The 26858-nt window shown below is 29.6% G+C and overlaps 1 pseudogene across 1 annotated transcript; it reads left to right on the top strand.

Moving 5' to 3' along the window:
- Window positions 1–17794: 17794 nt before the first annotated feature.
- On the top strand, window positions 17795–18520 carry LOC120069659 (ethylene-responsive transcription factor ERF098 pseudogene; annotated as a pseudogene). Its single transcript, XR_016523791.1, has one exon. The product of XR_016523791.1 is annotated as an ethylene-responsive transcription factor ERF098 pseudogene (transcript).
- Window positions 18521–26858: the final 8338 nt, after the last annotated feature.

A 26858-nucleotide genomic window follows, 5' to 3' on the forward strand; every position in this document is an offset into this window, starting at 1 on the left:
GACTAAAGAAAATGATATGCTTTTAGTACAAATATATGTTAATGATATTAATTTTGGTTCTACTAATCCATCTTTGTGTGAAGAACTTTCTAAGTGTATGCATGGTGAATTTGAGATGAGTATGATGGGAGAACTTAGCTTCTTCCTTGGACTCCAAATCAAACAACTCAAGGATTGTATTTTCATAAGCCAAGAAAAATATACAAGGGATTTGCTCAAAAGGTTCAAATTCAATGAAGATAAAATTGCAAAAACTCCTATGAGCACATCCACTAAGCTTGACAAGGATGAAAAATGTAAGTGTGTGGATATAAAAACTTATAGATGTATGATTGGATCTTTACTTTATTTAACCGCTAGTAGACCCGATATTATGTTTAGTGTATGTCTTTGTGCTAGATTTCAATCTTGTCCTAAGGAATCACATTTACATGTCGTTAAAAGAATCTTTAAATATTTGCTTGGTACTATTGATTTAGGCTTATGGTATCCTAGAAATGTTGAATTTAATTTGGTAGGATATTTCAATGCGGATTTTGTGGGTAGTTTACTTGACCGTAAGAGTACTAGTGGGACTTGTCAATTTCTTGATAGTTTCTTAGTTTCTTGATTTAGTAAAAAGCAAAATTCGTTTGCCTTATCCACTACCGAAGTAGAATATATTGAAGTTGCTAGTTGTTATGCTCAAATTCTTTGGATGAAACAAACTCTTTGTGATTTTGGATTAAAGTTTGATAATGTGTCCTATATTTTGTGATAATACTAATGCTATTAATTTGACTAAAAATCCTATACATCATTCTAGGACTAAGCATATTGATATTAGACATCACTTTATTAGAGAGCATGTACATAATGATAATATTACTCTTGAATTTGTAGGCTCTAATAATTAATTAGCGGATATTTTTACCAAGTATTTGAATGAAGAAAATTTTTGCAAAAATAGGCTTGAGCTTGGTATTATTCGTTGTAATGCCTCTTGATTTTATAATTTTACTTGTTAAATCTTTTAGAAGATATTTTGATAGAGGGAGATATGGAAAGCATGTGTTAATATTCTTAGGGGGAGTTGTGCTAAATTTATATTCATGTTTTTAAGGGAAACATTTATGTAGTTCTAAATTTTTCTTAATTATTCTTTTTGATGATTCCAAAGGGGGGAAGTTTAAGAAAAATATGCTATAAATTTGTTATGATTTTGATTGTATTAATTAGGGGGAGAATTTATTTTTTTGAGTGAATTTCAAGAATGGTTTTTATAGTGGTATGTTGAATTTTATTATGTGCTACATATAGTTTACATGTATTTTAAGCTATTTTTCTTGAATGGTTTGTCATCATAAAAAAGGGGAGATTGTTGGCTTTTTGGCCCTTAATCTCAAATTAATTAATTTTAAATAATTAATTAATCAATGTTTTGATGATAACAAACTCACTTTTTAATTACTGAAAATCTTAGTGTTTTAATATGTCCATAACATAGAGTTCGGAATAACGATTCCAACACCTCTTAAATCACTCAAATCGGAACTAAAACGAATACGATATGACCGAAACAAGTCTATAGAGAAAATACCGTGGTGGATAACATAGCATAACCAGACCATTTGCATGTAGACATGTGGTAGCATATTGGTTGAATTGTGGATCATTAAGAGATTAACATATGATGGATTTTTTATTTTTGGAATGACTTTAAAAAAAAAAGAATTTAAAAAATGAATTAAAAGGAAAATAAGTTTAATATTATTTTATGTTTGTGTCTAACAGCTAGTTTTTTTTACACATGGTATGTTTTTTATTTTTGGATTGACTTTAAAAAGAAAAGAAATTAAAAGAAAAATGAATTTAATATTATTTTATGTTTGTGTCTAACGGCTAGTTTTTGACACATGGTATGTTTTTTTTATTTTTTGGATTAATTTTAAAAAGAAAATGAATTTCAAAAGAAAAGGAATTTAATATTATATTTTGTTTGTATCTAACAATTAGTTTAGTTTAAAATCTCTACCATTGATTTTTTTTTCCAAAATTCAATGGTCCAAATTAATCATGGTTTCAAAAAAAAAAAAAAAAAAAAAAATCATCTCTATATAAACCATCTTCCTCTCCAAATTTTAAACTAACAAATTTTACATTTCACAATCCTCCAAAACTCAAAAGTTCCATTGTTGCTCTCTCTGAGTTCCTAATTTTTTTTTCATCTTATTCTTGAGAGAGTGTTATTGTATTGTGAGGATAAACTTGTTGAGTACTTAAACTCGTAAATCCACTCTAGTGAGAGTTGTATTGTGTTCTTCAGAAATTCCAACATTTGTAACGGTTTGATCCTAAACTATGGATCGGGTTTGCTCTTGAACCCGTAAAAGGAGCGGTAGTGTAACGGTTGGGCTCTAATCCGTGGAAAGAGTCGGAAAGATTTTATTCAAATTCCCAAGAGGCGCTTGGGGAGTGGAGTAGGTCGAGTTTGACCGAACCACTATAAAAATTACGGTGTCTTCTTCTGTAACAATTTCTTTTTTATTTTTGCAATTAATTTAAGCAATTTATTGTATGTTTTAGTTTGTTCTTATTTATTTGCTAAAATTTGATAGAATTAAATTATCATATTTTTTGTCATCTTATTTGTTGCATAAATTGAATTTTTATTATTATTTATAAAAAAATGTATTAATTAGTTTAATTGGGTTAATTTAAAGGATTGTCATATCGATCCAACAGTCTACTATCACATAATATTAATGATAGAGTTCTATCCGTTTTTATCACTAATAAATAGCTTTTACCAACTTCTGTCAACCTCTATAAAGAATATTACTATTTTATATATAGCGTCTCTTAATTTTCTATTTTTAATTTTTTTAAAAAAATTATTTATTTATTTGTTAGGCTTCAATAATATATTCGAGTGGGTGATTCAAATCTTTACTATTTTTTATTGAAGATGTACCTAAATAAAATGCACTATGTTTATATCGACAACTTTACGTCCTAAATTATTTAACTACTAAAATGCAAGAGAAGTATAATTGGTTAAAAAAAAAATTAACAAATATGTACCACAAGGAACGAAGTTTCTTTATGAAATCCAATAGTTTTTTTTTAAAAAAATCAATAGATTCAATCTTTTAAAATTATAGCTTATTTTTAATGATATCACTAAAAACAACGAGTCAATAATAAAATATTAATTATTATTAAAAAAATTGATGGTTCATTTTCTCACTCCTAATTATTGAATTAAAAAAATTATAAATTACCACAATTCACACCTATTTGAAAAGTCATATTTATAAAAATTATAAATATTAATATGGGTAATTTACGGTAAAAAGAGAGGGGGGGAATAAAATAGTTTTTTTTTTAGGTAAAAAGAAAAAGGAAAAAAAGGGTATAAGAAAATGGGCCAGGGAGATAGCCATGGTGACGGCTGACGCCATGCGGGGGGAGATACATTGCACGTAGTTCATTTTCTCACATTTTAATTGAATTTTATTTATGACCCCCAAGCAACGGGGCCAACGTGGATTTTCATTTTATTTTTTTGCATTATATTCTTGCTCCACTAATTAAAAAAAAGAAAATTAAGCGAAATGAATGTGCAATTTAATTCCACTTCAAAGTGGAATTTATGAAATATCATTTTCAATTATTTGGCCCTCCAACTATACCAGAAACAAACTGATTTATTAGGGCCATTTTGGATCTCTTGTTGGACTATATTTAAGCTGATTTGGACATGGATTTTTATTTTTATTTTTTACGAGTCATTAAATTATTTATCAAAGAGTAACATGCATACTTCAATGCATTCTAACCGCACAAAAAAAAAAAAAAAAAAGAAAAAAGAAAAAAGAAAAATTTATCATGTGATTAATCATCATTGAAAAATTGATAAGATGAATAAAGATGAGTACTAAATATTACTTTTTAAAATAGTTAAATTATAATAAAATATAATTAAATTATGACATATGTTTCAATTATGCTTATAAATCTTCAAAAATTAAATTAAAACCCTAAACTTTGAAATTGTTTAAAAAATATAATGGGAGTGTTATTGCATGATGAATGAACTTTGGTGGGTGATGTGTAAGGAATATTTGAAATTGTTTATGACATCATTCATAAATTTATGTATCAATTATTAAATAACATAAGGTTTCATATGAAAATCAATTGACAACAAGAGAAATAGCTAATCTATCTTAAAAATATTGTACGGTCGTTGTTTGGTTTTTACCGCTCGTTGCTTGATTTTTACCATGCGAGATCATCAACGCCAATATAAAATTTTAATTTGTGAATATTGTTGTAAATGATGTTAAGAGAATATTTGGAGGTGAAATTAAATAGAGAGAATCATCTTAATATTTTATTTTAAATTGTAAATGATGTTATATATGTCTTTTAAGTTTTTAAACATTAACTACCAAATCAATTTTCATTAAAAAAAAAAAAGAAAATAGACCTTTTTCAAAACACAACTCTTGTTTTAGTCCTTTGGTGCAATTTCTCTAATTAAAACCCACTTCAATATTTTAGGATATTTTAGAAATATAAATAAAAGTAAATGACATTCAAGAAATTTGCACACTAGTTTTTTATTTGAAAAAGAGAAAAATACAAAACGAAAGTAGAAAATGGATTTTCCCAGAAAAGAAAAAAAAATCATAGAGGGGCGCATTAAGATCTGGAGGGACAAAAAAAAAAAAAAAAAAGCTGGAACTGTCGGTGAAATACGATTTTTTTTATAAAAAAATCCTCTATAATTATTTTTTTTAAAAAAATCCTCTATAATTAATTTTTTTAAAAAAAAAAAACTTAAGTAAAAAGAACATAGTACAAACTTTGTATTTTCATATAATTTAATGCATTTTATCTAATTATAGCCTGTTCAAAATGATTTTTAAGTATTTGAAAAGTAATTCTAAACTACTATATTGTTAAAATTTAATCGTAACCCATTTGTTATATCGAAAAGAACTAAAAAAAGGATATTTTTTTAAAAAAAAAAAAATTGAAACATTAACAAGAACGTTAGCGAAAAGTGAGGACATAAAAAGAAAAAGAAAGAAGAAAGAAGAAAAAGAAAAGGATTTTTGGTTGCAAATGCATCACGGGGAGATATCGATATGAGCCAAGAAGTAACTCCAATGCCACGGCGGCGCAGCTTACTTTACTATTTTACCCTCGCCGATAGAGTCGGTTTCATTCACCACGTCATTTTCCATATTCACAAACAAATTATCATATTATTAGAGAATAAAATTACTAATCATATTCAAAATTCAATTCAACATAATTTAATTCACATAAATTATGCCAAAAATTTAAATCTCCCTACCTCACTTATTATTGAACTAAGAAAAAAAATTATATATTAGAAAGCAAGAAAAAAGAAAAAGTAGAGATGTCCACGAATTGGATAGAGTTGTGTTATGAGATTTTTTTTTTACCAAATAAAATTTTTGAGTGAGTCTTGATTATCCAAAAGACTTGAACAAGGCCTCTAACATGACTCATGATTCAATTATGCTGAGTTAGAGGATTTTTAATTTTTTCTTATCAATTTAAAATACTTAAAGTTATTTTTGTGCGTGAACTTTCTGGTAGGCGAAAATGCGAAAATGCAATCAAGGGTTAAGAACGATGAAAAAGAGTCGTGCGCCAGACGATTTTGCAAACGGAGCTCATTCAGTGCCCCAAATGACTATTGGGCCCGGAGGGGTTGCCCCGGGCCCAATTTTTGTGCGCGAACTTCCTGGCGGGCGAAAACGTGAAAACAGACCCAGAGGTTAAGAACGATGAAAAAAAGTCGTGCGCCAGACGGTTTTGCAAGCAGAGCTCATTTGGTGCCCAAAATGGCTATCGGGCATGGCGGCGCTGCCCTAGGGCCAAATTTTTGTGTGCGAACTTTCCGGCTGGTGAAAACGCGAAAATGAACCAAGAGGTTAAGAATGATAAAAAAAAGCTGTGAGCCAGACGGTTTTGCAAAGCAGCTTATTCGGTGTCCCAAATGACTATCGAGCCCGACAGGGTTGCACGGGGCCTAATTTTTGTGCGCGAACTTTCAGGCGGGCGAAAACACAAAAACGGACCCAGGGGTTAAGAACGATGAAAAAAAGCCATGCACAAGATGGTATTGCGAACAGAGCTCATTCGGTAACCCAAACGGCTAGCGGGCCCAGCGAGGCTACCTCAGGGCCCAATTTTTGTGCGCGAACTTTCCGGTGGGCGAAGACGCGAAAATGGACCCAAAAGTTAAGAACGATGAAAAAGAGTTGTGCGCTAGACGATTTTGGGAACGGAGCTGATTCGATGCCCTAAATGGCTATCGGGCCTGGCTGCGCTGCCCCGGACCCAAATTTTTATGTGCGAACTTTCTAGTAGGGGAAAACGCGAAAGCGGACCTAAGAGTTAAGAACAATAAAAAAACCGTGCACCAGATGGTTTTGCGAATGGAGCTCATTCGGTGCCCCAAATGGCTATCGAGCCCGGCGGGGCTATCTCGGGGCCCAATTGTGCGAAAACTTTCCGGCGAGCGAAAACGGGAAAATGGACCCAGGGGTTAAGAACGATGAAAAAAAGTCATGCGCCAGACGGTTTTACGAACGGAGCTCATTCGATACCCTAAATGGCTATCGGGCTCGGCGGGGCTGCCCTAGGGCCGAAATTTTTTGCACCAACTTTCCAACTGGCGAAAACGGACCTAGAGGTTAAGAATGATGAAAAATAGTCGTTTGCCAAACGGTTTTGCGAACGAAGCTCATTCAGTGCCTCAAATGGCTATGGGTCCGGTGGGGTTACCTTGGGGCCAAATTTTTGTGCGCGAACTTTTCGGCGGGTAAAAACGCGAAAACGAACCTAGGGGATAAGAACGATGAAAAAAAGTCGTAAGCCAGATGGTTTTGAGAACGAAGCTCATTCGATGTCCCAAATGTCTATTGGGCCCGGTGGGGTATCCCCAGAGCAAATTTTTTGTGCGCGAACTTTCTGGCGTGCGAAAACACGAAAACGGATCCAGGGGTTAAGAATGATGAAAAAAAAGCGTGCGTCAGATGGTATTGCGAATGGAGCTCATTCGGTGCCCCAAATGGCTATCGGGCCCGGCGGGGCTACCTAAGAGCCCAATTTTTGTACGTGAACTTTCCGGCGGGTGAAAACGTGAAAACAGACCCAAGGGTTAAGAACGATAAAACAGAGCCATGCACCAGACGGTTTTGTGAAAGGAGGTGATTCGGTGCCCAAATAGCTATCAGGTCTAGCGGGGTTGCCCTGAGCCCAAATTTTTGTGCGCGAACATTCTAGCAGGCGAAAACGCGAAAGACGACCCAGCGGTTAAGAACGATAAAAAAAAGTCATGCACCAGATGGTTTTACGAACGAAGCTCATTCGGTGTCCCAAATGGCTATCGGGCCCAGCGGGGCTGTCTCGGGGCTCAATTTTTGTGCGCGAACTTTCCGATGGACGAAAACGAACCCAAGGGTTAAGAACGATGAAAAAAAAACTGTGCGCTAGACGGTTTTGCGAACGGAGTTCATTCGGTGCCCCAAATGACTATCGGGCCCGACGAGGATGCCTCGAGACCCAATTTTTGTGGGCAAACTTTCCAGCGGGCAAAAACGCGAAAACGGACCTAGGGGTTAAGAACAATGAAAAAAAGTCGTACGCTAGATGGTTTTTCAAACGGAGCTCATTCGGTACCTCAAATGACTATCGGGCCTGGCGGGGCTGCTTGGGGCTTAATTTTTGTGCGCGAACTTTCCGGCGAGTGAAAACGCGAAAGCGGACCTAGGGGTTAAGAAAGATGAAAAAAAGCCATGCGCCAGACGGTTTGGCGAGCGGAGCTCATTTAGTGCACCAAATGGCTATCGGGCCGGGCCGGGCTGCCCCGTGGCCCAATTTTTATGAGTGAACTTTTCGGCGGGCGAAAACGTGAAAACGGACTCAGGGGTTAAGAACAATGTAAAAAATTCGTGTGCCAGACGATTTTGTGAATGAAGCTCATTCGTAACCCCAAATGGCTATCGGGTTCGGCGGGGCTGCCCCGGGGCCCAATTTTTGTGCGCGAACTTTCCGATGGGTGAAAAAGCGAAAACGGATACAGGGGTTTAGAACGATGGAAAAAAGTCGTGCGCAAGACAGTTTTGTAAACGGAGATCATTCGGTGCCTCAAATGGCTATGGGGTCATGCGGGGCTACCCTGGGGCCCAATTTTTGTGCGCGAACTTCCGGCGGGCGAAAACGTGAAAACGGACATAAGGGTTAAGAAAGATGAAAAAAAGTCGTGCGCTAAACAGTTTTGCAAACGGAGCTCATTTATGCCTCAAATGGTTATCGGGCCCGACATGGCTTCCCCGGGTCCCAATTTTTGCGCGCGAACTATGCAGCAGGCGAAAACGCTCAAACAAACCCAGGGGTTAAGAACGATGAAAAAGAGTCGTGCGGCACGATTTTGCGAACGGAGCTTATTTGGTGCCTCAAATGGCTATCGGGACTGGCGGGGCTGCCCAGGGCCCAATTTTTGTGAGCGAACTTTTAGGCGGGCGAAAATTTAAAAGCACCAAGAGGTTAAGAACGACAAAAAAAAAAGCCTTGCACCAAGCGGTTTTGCGAATGGAGCTCATTTTGTGCCTCAAATGGTAATCGGGCCCGACAAAGCTGCCCTAGGGCCTAATTTTTGTGCGCGAACTTTCCAGCGGGTGAAAACGCAAAAAATTAAACTATATAATATATATTAAACTATATGTTATATCAAATATAACATATAATCTATCGTTTTAATATTGTATCATATACAATATGACCTATATTTTTTTTTCTCACTAATGACATTCAATATAAATCACGTTTATATTAAATTTAATAATATCAATCTAATTCACTTAATTAATATTTGAATCATATTCAAATATTTATTCCCTCTCAAATAAACTTTATATTATAATGTATCAAATACATTATAACAATTATATCATATATAATTAATTTAACTTAATTATATTATATATAATTAATTCTCTCAATTAATTTAAACAATTCAAATTAATCCAAAAACTGATTCTCATTTAGTCCTATTGAGTTACCACGGGGCCTTATGGACCTATATCTTGAAGCTCCAATAGTACGTGAATAATTAATAAAACTTTTTAATTAAATTATTCACCATCCGTTAACTATCGGGCACTCCACTAAAGATCGACAATTGCACTCTTCACACTACAGATATATTTCTGTCTCTATTGGATATAACTAATCAACAGTACGATGACTTTTTCACAAATTGCTCGTAAGTACAGTTGGACAAAAATTACCGTTTTACCCCTGTAGTTACATCTAACTCCTTAATTACCACTGATCCCTCTAATGAACAATTAATCATTGTCCAACTATGATCAAATCCCTCTCGGGACAGGAGAGAGTGTGCGCCACATTGTTCAAGCCCCGGAACCAACCCTTAAGAGATCAATTTATCTACTTGTCCCGCTATTGGGGAAGAAGTGAATTCCTTCTTATGTGTCTGTGTTCCCAACTCTCCAATCAGACGAATCCCCAAAATGGTATGCTTGTTAAGTCAGCAATCTAGACACTCAATACCCTAAAACTAACGAGACTAGTCACTATAGCTTTGGACAACATTTTGACATACAACGTCAACATGAAAAGAGTAAAGAAAGGAAGATTAAGAACACTTCACTGTCGAAGAGCCCTTTATTTGAATAGAAAACATCAAGACTCCTTTGATTAGCACCTTGGGAACTCGAACGACCTCCAATTTTTCTCTCTTTTTTATAGCAAACTCACCTTGAAGCTCTCCACTTTCATGTCTGCAGATTACATCCCTATTTATAAAACTCCCAAACTTGCAGCCCAAGAACTTTCCAAAAATGCAGATTTTTCACTTAAGGAAAACTGACATCACGACGTTGTTTGTCATGAAAGGCTACCCTCAAGCGCCGAAGTGCTGCGGCGCAGCCTATAGCACCACAACACTCTCGACCTACTCCAAATAAGTAGCTCTCGGGAAAATGTGCCGAGGGTAGTGTTTCGACGCTATGCTCGACGTTGCCTTATTTTTCACATTTTCTTCTATTTTCTTCCAATTTTGGCTCGATTTGGTTCTTTTGGCTTTCAAAACTTACTTTCTTTATAATTACCTGTAAACTACTAGCAAACACATCAACTCTAATAAAAAAAAAAAGGTTCCTAAATTTAGAACAAATAAAGCACTTTTCAAGTGCTTTTTCAGCCGATGCAAATTGACGTTTTCTAATCATCTTTACCTTTCATATTCCTCATTGGGATTAGGAATCCAAAGCCACCACACTATGAATAAGGGGTTATAGGCACATCCAAAGGTAAGTTTTTCTCCCCCATCTCTAGCTTGCTCTGATCATTTGCCAAATACTGACTTAGTAGGAAGTTCTATGGTAGGCACCACACCTGTATTTTCTTTTCTTGTCTTGCAAGTTGTTTTTCTTTCCTCGAAATTATAAATTCACTATTGAAGGCATGTGAAGGTCAGGTGGGTCCTCTTACTCAGATTTTTCCAGCAACAGTCATAAATAAAAGATTTGACTAAATCATAATTACAAAATCAAGACTTTAAAAACACAAAAGTTAAGTCCCGTTTGGTAATCATTTTGTTTATGATTTTTTGTTTTTGAAAATTAAGTCTATTTTCTGTCATTTTCTTACAATGATTTGCATATTTTAAGTTCAAGAGATGAATTCTAAGCTAAAATCCAAAAACAAAAACAAATTTTTAAAAACTAAACTTGGTTTTTAAAAACATTGATAAAAAGTATATAGCAAAGCTAGGAATCTAGAGGTGGAATAAGTGTTTATGGGCTTAATTTTCAAAAATTAAAAACCAAAACCAAATAATTACCAAACAGGGCACAAGATTTTTTGTTTTTCATTTTTAAAAATTAAGCTTATAAAAACTCATTCCACCTCTAAATTTCTTGCTTTGTTATCTACTTTCTACTAATATTTTAAAAAAAAAATAATAATAAGTCAAATTTTAAAAACTAAAAAAAATAATTTTTCAAACTTTTTTTTATCTGAAATTTAGCTAAGAATTCAACTTTTGTAATGAAGAATGATGGAAATCATTTTAAAAAATTGAGAGGAAATATGCTTAATTTTCAAAAATCACACCAAAGAAAAAAACGAAATAGTCACCAAACGGGACATAAATTAAGACTAAACAATAACCATATAGAAAAACAACAGTTTAATCTAGGGCAACTTGCAAAAATTGACCAAGAAGTATGCAATTACATTCTCAAACTTTCAATTATAAAAATTAAGCTCTCAAACTTATACAAGTGCTTGAAACTGAACCTTTAAACTTATAATAGTTATAGAAATTTAACTTCGAATGAAAGAAAAAAAATGAATTTTCATACTTATACAATTATTATTATTATTTAAGTTTTAGGGTCCCAATTTTAGCACCTATATGATTTTGAAGGCTCAATTTTCATAATTAAATGTTAAAGGGTATAATTGTAACTACGTGATGAATAGTTTTTAGAATTTACCCTTTAATCAAATTTTTATTGATGTGATATTTTTTAGAAGAATTACTAATATGGTATTTGAATAGATTGTTTAATAAAATAATTAACATGTCACATCATACTGAATAAAATATAATATGGAACTAGAAGGGAGAGTAGGACTAAAAGCTGTTAGATATTGTAATTTAACTTATGTTCACCTAGCTTTTGCGTCAAAATTGGTGATTTAAGATGAGCCACGAGCCAAAATAAGCACACTTCTCGTATGGTACTGCTGATCTCAAACCCAATGGGCGGCTTCTCAGGGAAGATGGAAAGCCCAATGGGCCAGTAGCTTATTGACGATTTTTAGCCCACCATACCCAAAGCGGACGCATGCCTACATGCATGTTATTTTAATAACTTATAAAATTTTTAAATTGTTAAAACTAAAAAAAAAAACCTAGAAATTTGATATTTGACTAAAATATCTTTGATTATTATCCTTACTCTTACTCTTTTAATTGAGAATATAATGTATTGAGTAAGTTGTTAATTATTTTTAAATTTGAAATATTTATTTCCATTGTTTGAAAAATATATATATTTTTTATATTCTAAATTAAATGAAACCCTAGTATACTTATTAAGTTATTGCTTGTATTGATTTACCATCATCAACTTTTCTATAGTTAAAAGCTTGGATCTTATGATCAACGTATATTTAATTTGTTGATTTTTTTTTATTTTTTTAAGTTCAACAATGGATAAGGATGAAATTATCAACATTTGAGATGATAATTAGTATTTTATCTATTAAATTATGTCCAGGTTGAAAAGTGTTTAGACAATTAAAAATCAACAAATCTAAAAAGTACATTTTCTATGATTAATAAAAATTATATTTTCTATGATAGTTGTTAGTTGCCCTTCTATCATTAACATTACATTTTAGTTTATCATAAAATATATTAACACAATATTTGGATTATATGCCACTTTTTAGATCAATTTTCTTCTTTTTTTTTTTTTCTTTCTCTTACAATAGAATCAAATATCTGATCTCAAGATTAATAATACAAACAATATATAAGATCTACTAGGCTCATTTTAGCTTTTCAAGTCAACCCTTCATCTTTAACAAACTTGATTTTATATTTTGAACCAAAATAATTAACTACAAATAATATTAAAAAAATACTATAAATCTTTGAATTATTTTTCATAATTTATAAATATATTATTAACAAATTAGCTGTATATTTCTCATATCATTGAAGGATTAAATTGTTTTATATACTATTTCTGCTATTATTTTAATGATTTTCATAATTTTATATATATATTCTTAATAAATTAGTTGTATATTTCTCATATTCTTTAATGACCATTTTTTTACGAAGTGATATTTCTTTTTTCAAATCGTTAAAATATTCTTCATTTTTTTTAATCAATTTTAGCACCTATCATATTATTATAGTTATATTTATATAAGATTTCACCAATTAACTAACATATAGTTACATATACAGTGTAATACTAATATGAAGCTATGCGATTTAATTATTTTATATTTACACGTACAACATAATTGTAATGTAAACTTATGAGATTTTAAACATAATTTTTTTTGTAATCTATTATTATAGCAAAATTTTGTATGATTCCTCTCCATGATTATCTATCCAAATCTATCTTTTGTCATAGATTTGATTTTATCTTATTCATTGTCAATTTATTTATACATTTTCTTATCAAATTTGGTTTTATATTTCTTTTTAATTTATTTATACATCTTGTTATCAAAATCAGTTTTTTGTTACCTTCTTTTTTCAAATTGATTAAGTTTTATCTAATTCTTTTTCAATTTTTTTTTTTTTTTTATATATATTTAGGGATTTGTATTCTTATCATGGTTTAACTATTTTATTTCATACATTTTTTTCTTTTATATTATTACCATTTATATAATTTATTTTTCTAAAAAAATGTAATATAATAATATAATAATATATTATTGGTATATACCTGTAATATTTTGAGATCTTGTGAATTTAAACTAATTAACTCAAATTATTGGATTTTATTTTTTTTAATTTTGTATTTTAGTGTCCAAACTAATATAATTGAGAAGATAATCCATTTAAATTTATTTATCCGAGATTTGAAAATTTTGCATTAAAGTTGATAAAAGATTTTAAATTTAAGAGGGAAAAGTATAAGAGTCAACCTTACTTGGAATTATATATATATTTCATTTTTGAAAAATCCAATAAATTTTAGTAGAGTTTGAAATGTCTAGAACTTCTCTCTTTTTTCCCATTTTTATTGTTCTACCATTATCGTAGCCGCATACCATACCACTAAGTTAAGGTGTATTTTTTTATCTTTTCTCACTTTTTTATTTGTTCATGAACCTGTAATCGGCAGTGATCCAACTCCAATATATGATTTTTCTTTCCTTTAATTGTTTCTTATGAAATTATATATTGTGATCGCCTGACGACAAGGAAAACAGAAAGAAAAAGTGGTGTGGTTGCGTGAAGAAATTCTCAAATCCCTAATTTCTTTTTTAGAAGAAAACTGAAGGAGGAGGAGAAAATTTTCAACTCCTTATTTTTTATTTTTTTTTTGAGTTGTTGGTAATTTTGGTTTTAATTATTTTTTATTTTCTATGAATACTTAGAGATTTATAGTAGTCATATCATGTAGATGTTGATTGGACTTTTGATAGGCTACATTGGTTACCATACTATTTGTTTAGTTAAAGTGAATTTGAAGTTTTTTGTTATAACTTATGAACGTTAGGTATTTATTTGTAGTCGAAGGCAGTTTTGACAATTTATCATTATTATTTATTATTATTTAATTTGATTTTGCCATTTTCACAATTCAAATTTTTTTTTACTAATTTTTCAAATGAAACCTCTAAATTTGCTATTTATCTAGTCAACCTTTTTAATAACTTAGAAAAAAATTTATGTTGACTTGACGTTAAACTCCAATAAGAATTTAAAAGTTTAAATCTATCACAAATGGTTAAACTAAAAAAAAAACCTAGAAATTTGATATATGAGTAAAATATCTTTGATTTTTTTCTCTTTAAGTTGAATAGAGATGAAGTTGAACCTCTTCCTCTTTTAATTGAGAATATAATTTATCGAGTAAGTTGTTAATTATTTTTAAATTTGAAATATTTATTTCCATTGTTTGAAAAATATTTATTTTTATATTTTAAAATTAAATGAAACCATAGTATACTTATTAAGTTAACCATTTGAAAGTCAAAAGCAAACATAAATTAATTGACATATGAGTGTGTTAGTAATTAAAGGTTAACCCTTTCAAACTTAAGCTAAAGTGAATGTAGTTCACATACAATTTTAAATTTAAGAAGTGTTATAGAGATCTCTCTCTATATGGTAATTTTGAAGGAACATAACATCTTTAATTTTAGTTTTAATCAACTTATATTCAATTGAAGAGATGTACATCAAATCGTCGATATTTGAGATAATAATAAGTAGCGTTTTATCTACTAAGTTATTGCTCGTATTGACTTATAATCATCAACTTTCTTAGAATTAAAAGTTTGGATCTTATGATCAACATATATTTAATTTGTTGGGTTTTTTTTTTTAAATTCAACAATGGACAAAGATGGAATTATCAACATCTGAGATGATAATTAGTATCTTTACCCACTAAACTATGTCTTGATTGAGAAATGTGTAACAATTAAAAAAATTAACATATTTAAAAAATTTCTATGATTAATAAAAATTATATTTTCTATAATAATTGTTATTTGCTTTCTATTATTAACATTACATTTTAGTTTATCATAAAATATATTAACACAATATCTGGATTATATGCCACTTTTTAGATCATTTTTCTTCTTTTCTTTTACGAGATGTGAGATGGTAAAATTGAATATTTGATTTCAAGATTAATAATACAAATAATATGTAAGATGTACTAAGTTCATTTTAACTTTTCAAGTCAACTCTTCATCTTTAATAAACTTGAGATTTTATATTCCGAACCAAAATAATTAATTATAATAATATTTAAAAAATACTATAAACATTATACTATTTAGTTCAAGAGATTTTTTTATAAATTGAAATCTTGAATGGAATTGATTTTCAAGGGGACAAATATAGGGGGAAAAACACCAACTGGATAAAAGCTTCTTTATGTTGGGATTTGGATTTGATTCTTTCAAATAAGATCCTCCAGTTAGATTTTCTTGCATGTTTTTATTCTACATGTCCACATCCACACATTCACTTACTCTCTCCATTTACCTATGCCAGTTTTTGTTTTTTATTTTAAAAAGTAAGTCTATTTCCTGTTATTTTTTACGATGATTTACATCTTTTTTAAGAATAATAGTTAAAGTTTTAGCCGAATTTCAAAAACAAAAACAAATTTTTAAAAACTACTTTTTTAGTTTTCAAATTTTGGCTTATTTTTTAAACTATTGTTAAAAGATAGATAATAAAGGAAGAAATTTGAAAGTGGAAATAGTATCTATAGGTTTAATTTTCAAAAATAAAAACAAAAAACCAAATGATTATTAAATAAGGCCTCAATATGTTTTATTTGGTTAGTTTTTAAAAAACTAGCGGCTTATCTTAAAATCTTATAAAAATTTAATCATAAACTATATATTATTGCTAGTAAAAAAATAGATTATACTATAACTTATTAAAACATAGTTTAGTGACTAACGGATCACCCATACATATATTTTTCAAACCATAGTGACTTAAAAGCGGTTTATGGCTATTCCTAGTTATCCAAAGTATCTAATTTATTGAAGAAAATCTGAAAGGTTATTAGAATGGGACATAAAATTCAGCTGGTAATTTAATATTAAATTTGCTTCAATAATAATAATTCGGGAGATTTAAAAAATAAAAAATAAGAAAATAAGAAAAACTATTTATACAAAGTAGTAGAATTTAGGGTGTATTTGAAATGCATTTTCGAATATTAATTTAAACAATAAGTCATTTTTAAAAAAATAGAATATTTGGGGATCACTTAAAATAATTTTTGAAGTGAATTTTCAAAAATTTTTGTCAAAAGTGTTTAAATAAAAATGAGTTTTTTTAAAATTTTTTTTTTTCTCAAATCAATCCAAATGGGTTCTTAATCTTTTTTTTTTATAGAGGTTGATAGAGGTTGATAAAAATCTATCAATATCTATCAGTGATACTATGATAGACGCTAATAGAAGTCTAGTAATGTCTATCAATACTTTTTTTTTCTATTCATATAAATAGTTTGACATTTTTTTTATACGTAAAAATTTTCCTAATAATTAACTAAAATTAAGAAAAATGATACTAATTTACACTCATATGTCATGTCATATTTATATAAAAAAACAGATTGTATTCCATCTTTATATATAGAGTTCATTACTTGTGTAATTTTTTAAAGTTAGGTTATTTTCTAACACTATTATGTTATTTTGTAATCTACGGTATCTAAACAGTAATAAAAATTCACTCAATTATTTTGCAAAGGATATCTGATTTAAGAAAAACAAAAAATTGAATATACACTGCCCCTTAAAAAGGTTTATAAATTTCCTAAACTAAAAAAAGTTTAATCACTAAAATTCAATTCGATAACTATTTGATTTTTACTTTTAATTTTCTTAGAATTAAGCTTATAAATATACACTACTTCCGTCTATTATTGATTTGGTTGTTTTGTTACCAAATATGTTTCAGTGTTTTAAAAAATAAAACCAAAATTTGGAAACTACAAATAAAGAAAAGTAATACTTAAAAACTTATTTTTATATTTAGAATTTGACATTCAAATGTCTTAGTTTTGTACATTGATCAATATCAAAAATAAATTGTATTAGATTTATTTACAAAATAAAAGAAACAGTGTAAATAAATATCACTTACTACAATTAAAAAATGGTGAATAAAAAGAATAAAAAAAAATAGTATCATAATTAGTGACATAAACTATTAAAAATGCAGTAAAATTAAAATATATAAGCAAATATTTTTGTTCGTACGCAAGAAGGAAAGTATAAAAGGAACAAGAATCGCATATTAAAAATGCCTATCAAACCAAAAAGAGATTTACACATACCCTCTTTGAATGCCAATTTTTCTAATAACAGATCTGAGAATCGAATTTTCCACAATGCCAAACAGCGGATTTTGGTCAAATTCAACGTTCATTAATCCTCCTCAATTTTCACCTATAAATAATTCATTAAAAAAAATAAACAAACACACACAACACACAAACTCCTTGATAATTGTAACAAAAAAAAGAAAATGGAGGATTCTCGTAAGGGTAAGGAACAACAAAAGCAAGGTGACGATGGGATCAAGTACCGGGGAGTGCGACGGCGACCATGGGGGAAATACGCGGCGGAGATACGTGATCCATCGAAGAACGGAGCGAGGCAATGGCTTGGGACGTACGAGACAGCGGAGGATGCAGCTAGGGCTTACGATCGGATGGCATTTCAGTTGAAAGGTCATCTTGCTAGTTTGAATTTCCCTGGTGAGTATTACGCTCGTGTTATGGGTTCACCTCCTCATCCTCCTCACTTGTTTCCTTCCGCTCCGATCAATCGGGGTTTCGAGAGCGGTGGTGGTGGATCGTCGTCTTCTAACTTCGATCCAGAGCAAGTTATTGTGCTTGAGTATCTTGATGGTAGAGTTTTGGACGACCTTCTTGGGCAAGAGGAAAAAAAGAAGAAGAAGAAGAATAGCAAATAACTACAAACCCTACCTTTTTTTCCAGCTTTGTATTTGGATTTTGCCCTAGCTTTTACTAAGCCCTTAATATAATCTACAAGACTATGTAACTCTTATTACTGTTTAATTAATCCTTGTTTTTATTAATTAGTAGGTCAGAAAACAAGCCTGCTAGCTTTCTGTCTTCCATTGGGGGGTTTAATTTCAATGGAGTAGTGGCATATCTTAATTAATATTACTGCAAATTTTAGTTTATTTCGGATTCAAAATTACTCAAACATTTCTTTAAACAAGTCTTTAATATTCTAATAGGATATCAATTTATAATCCATTGTAAAACATCTAAACATGATAAATTTCAATGGAAAAATTCAAGACACAATGCAACTTAGATGAAAATTTGATGTTGAGTTTTATGTCTAAAGGGTATAAATTTGTATTAATATAATTTTAAATATATATTTATATGGTTAAAAATTAATTTAAAAAATGGTGACTTTTATATTTTCTTGTCTATATTTGATATCAAGGGAAATTAAAGCTAACTATAACACTAACTAGATCTCATTATTTAATTTTTATATATACTTTATGGAAAAATGAAAAAAGCCATTAAAAAATATGTGGGTTATAAAATAAATGTAAAAGCATGCATGCAGATGGAAAAGCTTAATATTAGCTTTTAAAGAAATGAAAAATAAAAAATAAAAGGTTTGATGTAAAATTGATTTGGAAAATCTGGAAATTATTATTGAGAGAAAAAAAAAAGAATATTATTATTGTGCAAGTTGATCGAGAAGTCTGTGATCTCATGGTGTAAGGTTACTTCGGAGATTTCATCCACAGTGTTTTATGTTCCAATATTTGTCTGGCAAATCGACATCGAATTTTGCAAAGTGAACCGATGATTTATTATTTATTGATCTCTTTCAATAATATATAAAATGCAAATGTTCAAAAGGTATATTGAAGCACATTCTTGAACATAAAACTTCATCTTTCTCCTTCTTAGTTTAATTTTCAAAAGCATTCATACACGTAGATATATGCGGTTCATTTCGATAACGATATTCTATTTTTAAATTCCTTTATGATATGTTTTTTTTGTTTGGTTCTTCACTATTTAGAATTATTTTTGTTCAATAATAGTTCTTTGAAAGTTACTTCCGTAAACTTTTGAAACCGTGATTTAAAATAATGATGATTTCCTTAGGCTATTAATTGGGATTAATGTGTTGTCACAATTAAGACTTCAAAATTCTTGTTCTCTTAACTTTATGTACATTTAAGTTTAATAGTTATTTTAACTAATGTAGACCATATCAATGTACTTTATTAGGCTTTGTAATTACTTTTTTTTTTCGAGCAAAGTTTAAATTTTAATTTGATCTCACCGAAAATTTTAAAGTTGAGTATTCATATTTGAAATTAACTTAAATTTGGGTCACTAGTAATTTTAAAAAATACAAGTTTTAAGTTTAACACAATCTACGACTAGCACATAACTACCCAAATAGAAAATTGCTTTGTGAAAGAAAATAATTGGTATGATAATGACAGAGATGTGATTTGTGAGGTATGAAAATGATATCAACCAACTTAATATTTATGAAACTATCTAAGGTCAAATGAAAACTAATCTCAATCATAGAGAACAAGTTTATAATTTAGGTTTTGTTTGGTAATTATTGATTTTTTATATTCACTTTTTAAAATTAAGTCTATGAATATCCTTTCTGTTTCCAACTCTAAATTTCTTACTTTGTTATCACTTAATTTTTTTAACCAATAATGAAAAAAACTAAGCTAATTTTTTAAAACAAAAAATTATAATTTTATTTTATTTTTTATTTTTTATTTTAAAATTTGGCTAAGAATTTATTTATTTTTTTCTTTTTTTACTTATGAAAGTTGTAAAACATTATAAGAAATTAAAAGAGAAATAGACTTAATTTTCAAAAAACCAAAAATCAAATAATTACTAAATAGAAAAGAAACCTTAATATATTTTTTTCCTTTTTAGAACAAACATTCCAAAGTTTTTCTCAAATTATACTTCTTTTACTATTGTGCTAAATTGGCATGTTTTTCTTAACTTGTTTCACTGACTTTCCACATACATCTTAAATGATAAGAAATTCATGTTTTAAAAAAATCAAGTTAGAGATTACTTTTGGAGATGGTACTAGATGTCTCATATATCCAATTAACTATGTTTGATTTACAAGCCATGTGACTCTAATAGAATATGTTAACGGAACCATTTGTGTTTTGAAACAAAAGTTATATATGTGTGTATATATATATTTGATATAATTGAAGGGAGAGAGATTCAAACTACAAATTTCGTAGATATTAACATATTTTATGTTAGTTGAAAGCTATACTCGTTAAACAAAAGTTAATTGAGTCATATAAAAACTGAAAATAAAAAAGAGACAAGTATTGAAAAATTCATAATTATTCTAAAATATACAATTTGAACATGGATGAAAAAACCAAAATCTATAAGGTATTAAAATTATTTGGAACATAGATATCATAACTTATAAAGAGATCGATATAGTTTGTTGTGTTCCTCAACTATGCAACTTAGATCAAAATAGGTAGACCCTCACGAAAATAAGAAGCTAAAAAGATAATATTTTGGGAACCATAACCTTGTATTTATAAGTTGATCCTAATGTTCCCATAATTTCTTAGGATCAATGAGTTGGTTTCTACTCAATCGATCACATTTCTAAATGGAATAATGTTAAGTGTCTATAATCAATATCATATGCCCATTAAATAGCCTATTTAATTTGTTACCCACAGATACTAAATCAATTATTAAATTAATTTCAACAATTAGATGTAAATGAAATTTAAACCACTTTATATATTAATAAACAATATGGGTGTGTGTGTATATTATATGTAACCTCCACTTTTCCTCTCAGCCATAGAATATTTCATTCTTTATATATAAATATATATATATATATATATATATATATATAATATATATATATATATAAAGAAGAAGAAGATGCATGAATGGAGCAGTCAAAAAGCTTGGATCCCAAGTAAACCAAAATGGCAAATGAACAACAACGCAACTGAGAGCTTTAAAACCACGGGGCGTTGACCAACACTTTCACTCCCACTTGGGTCTCCTATGTGACAGAATCTTCATTCCGACAGTGATTGGTCAAATTCTATGAACCTAACTTCTCTTCTATAACCATTCTTTCCTTTTTCTTTTTCTTCTTTAATCTTCTTTTAATTATATCTTTCGAATTTCTCCAACTCTCCACTCATTTTTTCCCATTTCTTTTCATTTTTAAAAACCAAATAGATATTTTTAAAGTTTTGTCTGAGATCCCAAAACGGAAATAGATGAAGAGAACTCACAATATCTATAAGATACACAAATTATTTTTTTCTAATTGACAATTTATTTTAAGATGAAATTACATGTTTATATAATAAGGTTAACGACTAAATAGATATACGTCTAAAAGTTTAATGACTTATTATGCACATTTTTTAAAAATTCAAAAACCTGTGGAAAATGATATTCGACTGAATAATTTCTTGTATATAACATGAGATTTACGGGAATTTATAGAAAGGACGATAACCAAATTATAGTCCGATAATCTAATTATAGCATAAATACATATAAATTAAGGCCTAAATATCTCAACACCCTCCCTCAAACTCAAAGTGATAGAAACAACTTGAGTTTGTAAGTGGATAAACTGAAACAACGGATGACAGAAACTGAAGAAGCAGTTCTGAATCAAAACATGGTAAATTCGGGCGGGAAGTAGAAACCCATGAAGAACTGGAATACAGAGGACTTCTAGGCTGGAAACAGGAACTCGTGATGCGTAAATTCGGGGGAGCATCAAGTGGGGGATCAAGGATCGAGTTCTTCCCAATGGGGATCATCAAGTGGGTTTTGTTTTGCGGCAGATCTGGGCAGGCATCGAGTGGGAAGATCTAAGATGCGTAAGAGAGGCTGCGCAACAACAAATTTGGGCAGATATGGAGCGAATCGGAGATGGATCAGTACGTAGATCTACCTCCGTCGATCAACCATCGACGAAGGCAGAGATCGAACAACAACGACGACTGAAGAATAGAAAGCTTTAGAGATTGAGCTCTATACCATGTGGAAACTGATATTCGATTGAATAATTTCTTGTATATAACTTGAGATTTACATAGAAAATTTATAGAAAGGACAATAACCTAATTATAGTCTAAATACATAAATTAATTAAGGCCTAAATACTTCAAGAAAATGGGTACAAATTTAAAAGTTAAAAGAAACTAAATTTAAATTTCGAAAATTGCACATGTACAAACAGAGAAGCGTATGTCAACGTTGGAGTTCCATGGCAAAGGTAGAGTAGGTCAGTGGTCCTGCTCCATATCATATATGTCTTGGACATTAGTATTTGAGTGGCGGCGGCCTTTTGCCTTATTTTCATGAGAAATTGTAATACTAAATCCAAAGATATATTTTTTAAGGGCAACAAAAAATACATAATTTTATTCAGCACTATATATATGGTTTATAATGTGATAAATACATAATCTTAAAAGGTATATACTTAGATTCTGTAAATTAAATTGGCTACAAAATTACGAATGAGGGTATATCATGTACATGAGTCATCTATATACCCGATGGTAAACTATTTTGCTTCCATCATCCCTATGTATACTAGTATCTATACTTTTTTAACAAGGTTATATAAAATTGTGTGAAGGAAAAAACAAGTATATATTTGAATATATTTATATAAACTAGATGAAGTAGTATATATTGTGAAATACAACTAGATAAAGTAGCTAGTAAAATGTTAATAGGTTAAAAAAAATCTCAAGCTAAATAGTGTATATACACTCCCAATTGGAAGCTAAACAAAGTTGTAAAATTGAGTATATATGACCATTCGAGGATGATTTGCTGTTGACCCGTGACTAGTTGTGGTGCTAGAGGTGAAAAATAAGCCTTTTTCTTTTAACATTTTTTTCTCAAATCAATCCAAACGGACCAGAATTTGGTTGTGTAGAGGACAACAAACTCAAATTCTTCATCACCTTTTTTTACCACAACCATCACTACTTCTAACATCCTCCATTGATTCACTTGTATGAGACGTTAGATAAATTTTGTCTAAGTCAAACTTTCGAACTCTTTGAGCCTGTTTAGATTGATTAGAGAAAAAAATATTTTTCAAAAAAATCAATTTATTTAAATTCCTTTTATACAAATTGTCTAAAATATACTTTAAAAATATTTCAAAAGTTATTTCAAATGATTGTCAAACACTTCAAATCTTTTTATAATAACTTATTTTCAAAACTAAACATTTGAAAAATTAAACCAAACACAACCTTAATCATTACTATTAGCTTCGGAAAATCTTATCTCTCTCATGATTCTAGTATAAGTTAACGTAATGGTTAGTTTAATTATAATAATAATATTATTATTATTATATATATATATAACAAACCGGCTGAAAAAGTGCACTTTGGTTGTAGCCATTAAATACAATTTCCTGAGGCGAATCTAAGTTGTATGCCTCACGTTAACAAATTTAAGATTTATTAATTACATCTTCTAATTTTAAATATATTTATAATTTACTTTTTATTGTACAACATCTTTGTCGAATTTCACAAATTTTGAATAGAAGAAAAGTGGTCTAAATAAATAAAATGTGGCAAATAAAGTTGGTTAAAAATTACTTTTGGTTCCTAAATTTTCATTGAAATAAAAAATAGTTCTTGTATACTCAAATTTGTTACAAATTAATCTATTAAGTCCAATACATTTAACTTGATAAGAATTTAGTCCTTGTCATAAAAAAAAAAAAACCTTATTAAAATTAATAGTAAATTTTATTATATAACAATTTAGTCTTTATGATTTATGAATAAATTTGATTTTTTATTAAAATCTACCTGTGTAAAAAATTAATTGAATCTTAATATTATTTTACACTAATTGTTACAAATTACAAAATAGAGTGACTTAAATTATTATTTATTAAGACTAATTGACTAAAAATGGTTACAAACTTAAAAAACATGTCGGCTGATCGTTATCAACTAATACTTAACGGCTAATTGTTGCTTTAAAAACATTAATTTTGTTTTCTTTTTGTCGTGAGACACATTATAAATCATTATTTGCCTAACATCATTAACACCGAGACTTAATTTTTTTAAAAGCAAAACAAAGGGTTTATAGAAAAAGAAAAAAAGAAAAAGTGACGGTAGTGGGCAGCTCGAAAAAACAAAGCATAAAAAATAAAATATTTTAATAATTAAGGAAAGGTTAAATTTTGAAAAATTTTCTTTAATACGTCTATTCACATCTTTATTGGATGTGATTTTTAAAAGAGTAGGATCTACTGTTATTAATGTAGTTTCCATACATATTTATAAAGATAAATTTATAATATAAACAAATAGTGTTCGGTGTACTAAAAAAATTCTCGAAGTTCCAAATTCAAGGTAATTTAATAATATTAAAGTTTAATTAAACCGAACTTAATCTTTAATTTGTCTTACCTTTTCTCAATTAATAATAATAATTTGTCTACCTTTTATTACGTAACGTGTAGGTCAGCGTTTCAAATGATTGGACATATATTAATGAAGAGATTAAATATTAATTATACCCGACAAATAGTTTGTTGAAATTTTCATAAAGGATGACACGTCATTATTGACTTTTAATGGGCTTTTTCTTTCTTTTTCGCTGTTCATATAAATTATTAAGTGCCTATTTTTATTCATAAAAAGTGGGATATCTCTAATCTTAATTCTTTCTTAAATAATTTTAATTCTTTTTTAATAATTATACAATACAACTTATTTATAATATTTCAGTGAGTTAGATTTACTAATTACAATTGCTCGTCTTTTATTAAATGATAACCAAACCAAACTATTTAACAATCGCATCAATTTATTGTTTATATGATGGTTAATGTGAACAAATATTATTAACCAAACTATTTGTATATATTAAATGAGATGCCCTACTTTTTACCTCCGTTACTTATAACACTTTAACGATGAAATTTAAATTAATATTTGAAAGAAGTTGTATTTATATATGTTATATCTAGACCTCTAAATGACATTAACAATAAATTTGTTTGAATAGGAGAAAAATGAAGTCTACAAAAGAGGAAACCTGTACAAGATAGGAAAATGCTACATCCACTCTGATGCTTAGGTCAATAACCAATCAAAGAAAAGTATAAATCTTAAATTATCATGTCCTAATCTTTTTATGATTAGGTTTCAGAATCTATATCTATGAGGCTTTTTGAGACTTTTAGATTGAGCAGAGCAAGCAAGATAGTTTTTGGGTTGATTTGCTGGGTCCGCCTCAGCCTAGCTCAGAATGGGGTTCTATCTATTCCTTCCTACATCATTGGTCCAGTGGTGTCAATGGGATAATTTTGTGGTTGATTCATCATGCTTGACCTCGATCCAAGCCGAGGTCGAAGAGCTTGAAATAGGCTCCGACCATTCCTTTTTATTTTTCTGGACCTTTTTTTTGTATTTTATGTGTTGTTTTAGGCTCTAAGCATCCTTCTTGGATTGATTTAATACCCGTTTGGACCTCCTCTTGAGCATTTTATCTTTGTCATGTTCTGGGACTAATAAGATGATCCCTTGGATCAGGGCATGTGTAAGACAAGCCCCATTAGGTATTTTGTGAGGCTTGACCTTGGTCTTGGCTCAGGTCCAACATGTTGGCTTGGGTCTTGGCTTAAGTCAGCCCCACTTTTAGACTTGTTTTGATCATAAACTGTGACCTGTGTGTCGAGTTTTACTATCTTCTTGACTATAGTGTTTTTATTTTTTGCTCGATGTCTATTATGCCTTCGAGTCTAAAATCACCCATAACTGTATATGAATTAGTAATCATTTGTATAATTAGCTTAATTAAGTAGATTTGGTTATTCATTGGGCTTCCTTTGACTATTGTTGGGGATAACTTTACACATGCAAAATGTTATTATTGGAGTGGTCAACATCATGCAAACATATACGTACAAAATGATCATTATATCTTGAAATTACTTTCATTGATTAAAAATGTGTACTAAGCAAGCAGATTTGCTCGTGCAATTCAGACACTTCCCTATGATTGTGCTGTGAAAAATAATATTGTCCCATGTTTCATTTATATATAAATAAAAAAAATATCATCATTAATTGAATATCCTTTTTATCAAATACGACTAAATATATTTTTTAATTGAAATACCTCTCAATAATAATGATTAAAAAAATCCATTAAATCGTATTATTAGTTGCCATAAAAAATTAAATCGAGAAAGAATTTTCTATTACTACAACAGATATAGGGGTATAGAGATTTGAAGCTCTAATCTTAAGAAAGTAATATAGATCACATATATATATATATATTTGTATTGACACTAAGCTAGAAAGTTGATCCAAAAGAGCATTTGCATTTCTCTTATTTACTTAAAAAAAAAAAGAAAAACTCTTACAATAATTCATATTGCATTTTTAGAAAGAAAATGGGATAGACATA

This window comes from Benincasa hispida, chromosome 1 (assembly GCF_027475165.1).
Source record: "Benincasa hispida cultivar pf3 chromosome 1, pf3_genome.v1.1, whole genome shotgun sequence".
Lineage (NCBI taxonomy): Eukaryota > Viridiplantae > Streptophyta > Magnoliopsida > Cucurbitales > Cucurbitaceae > Benincasa > Benincasa hispida.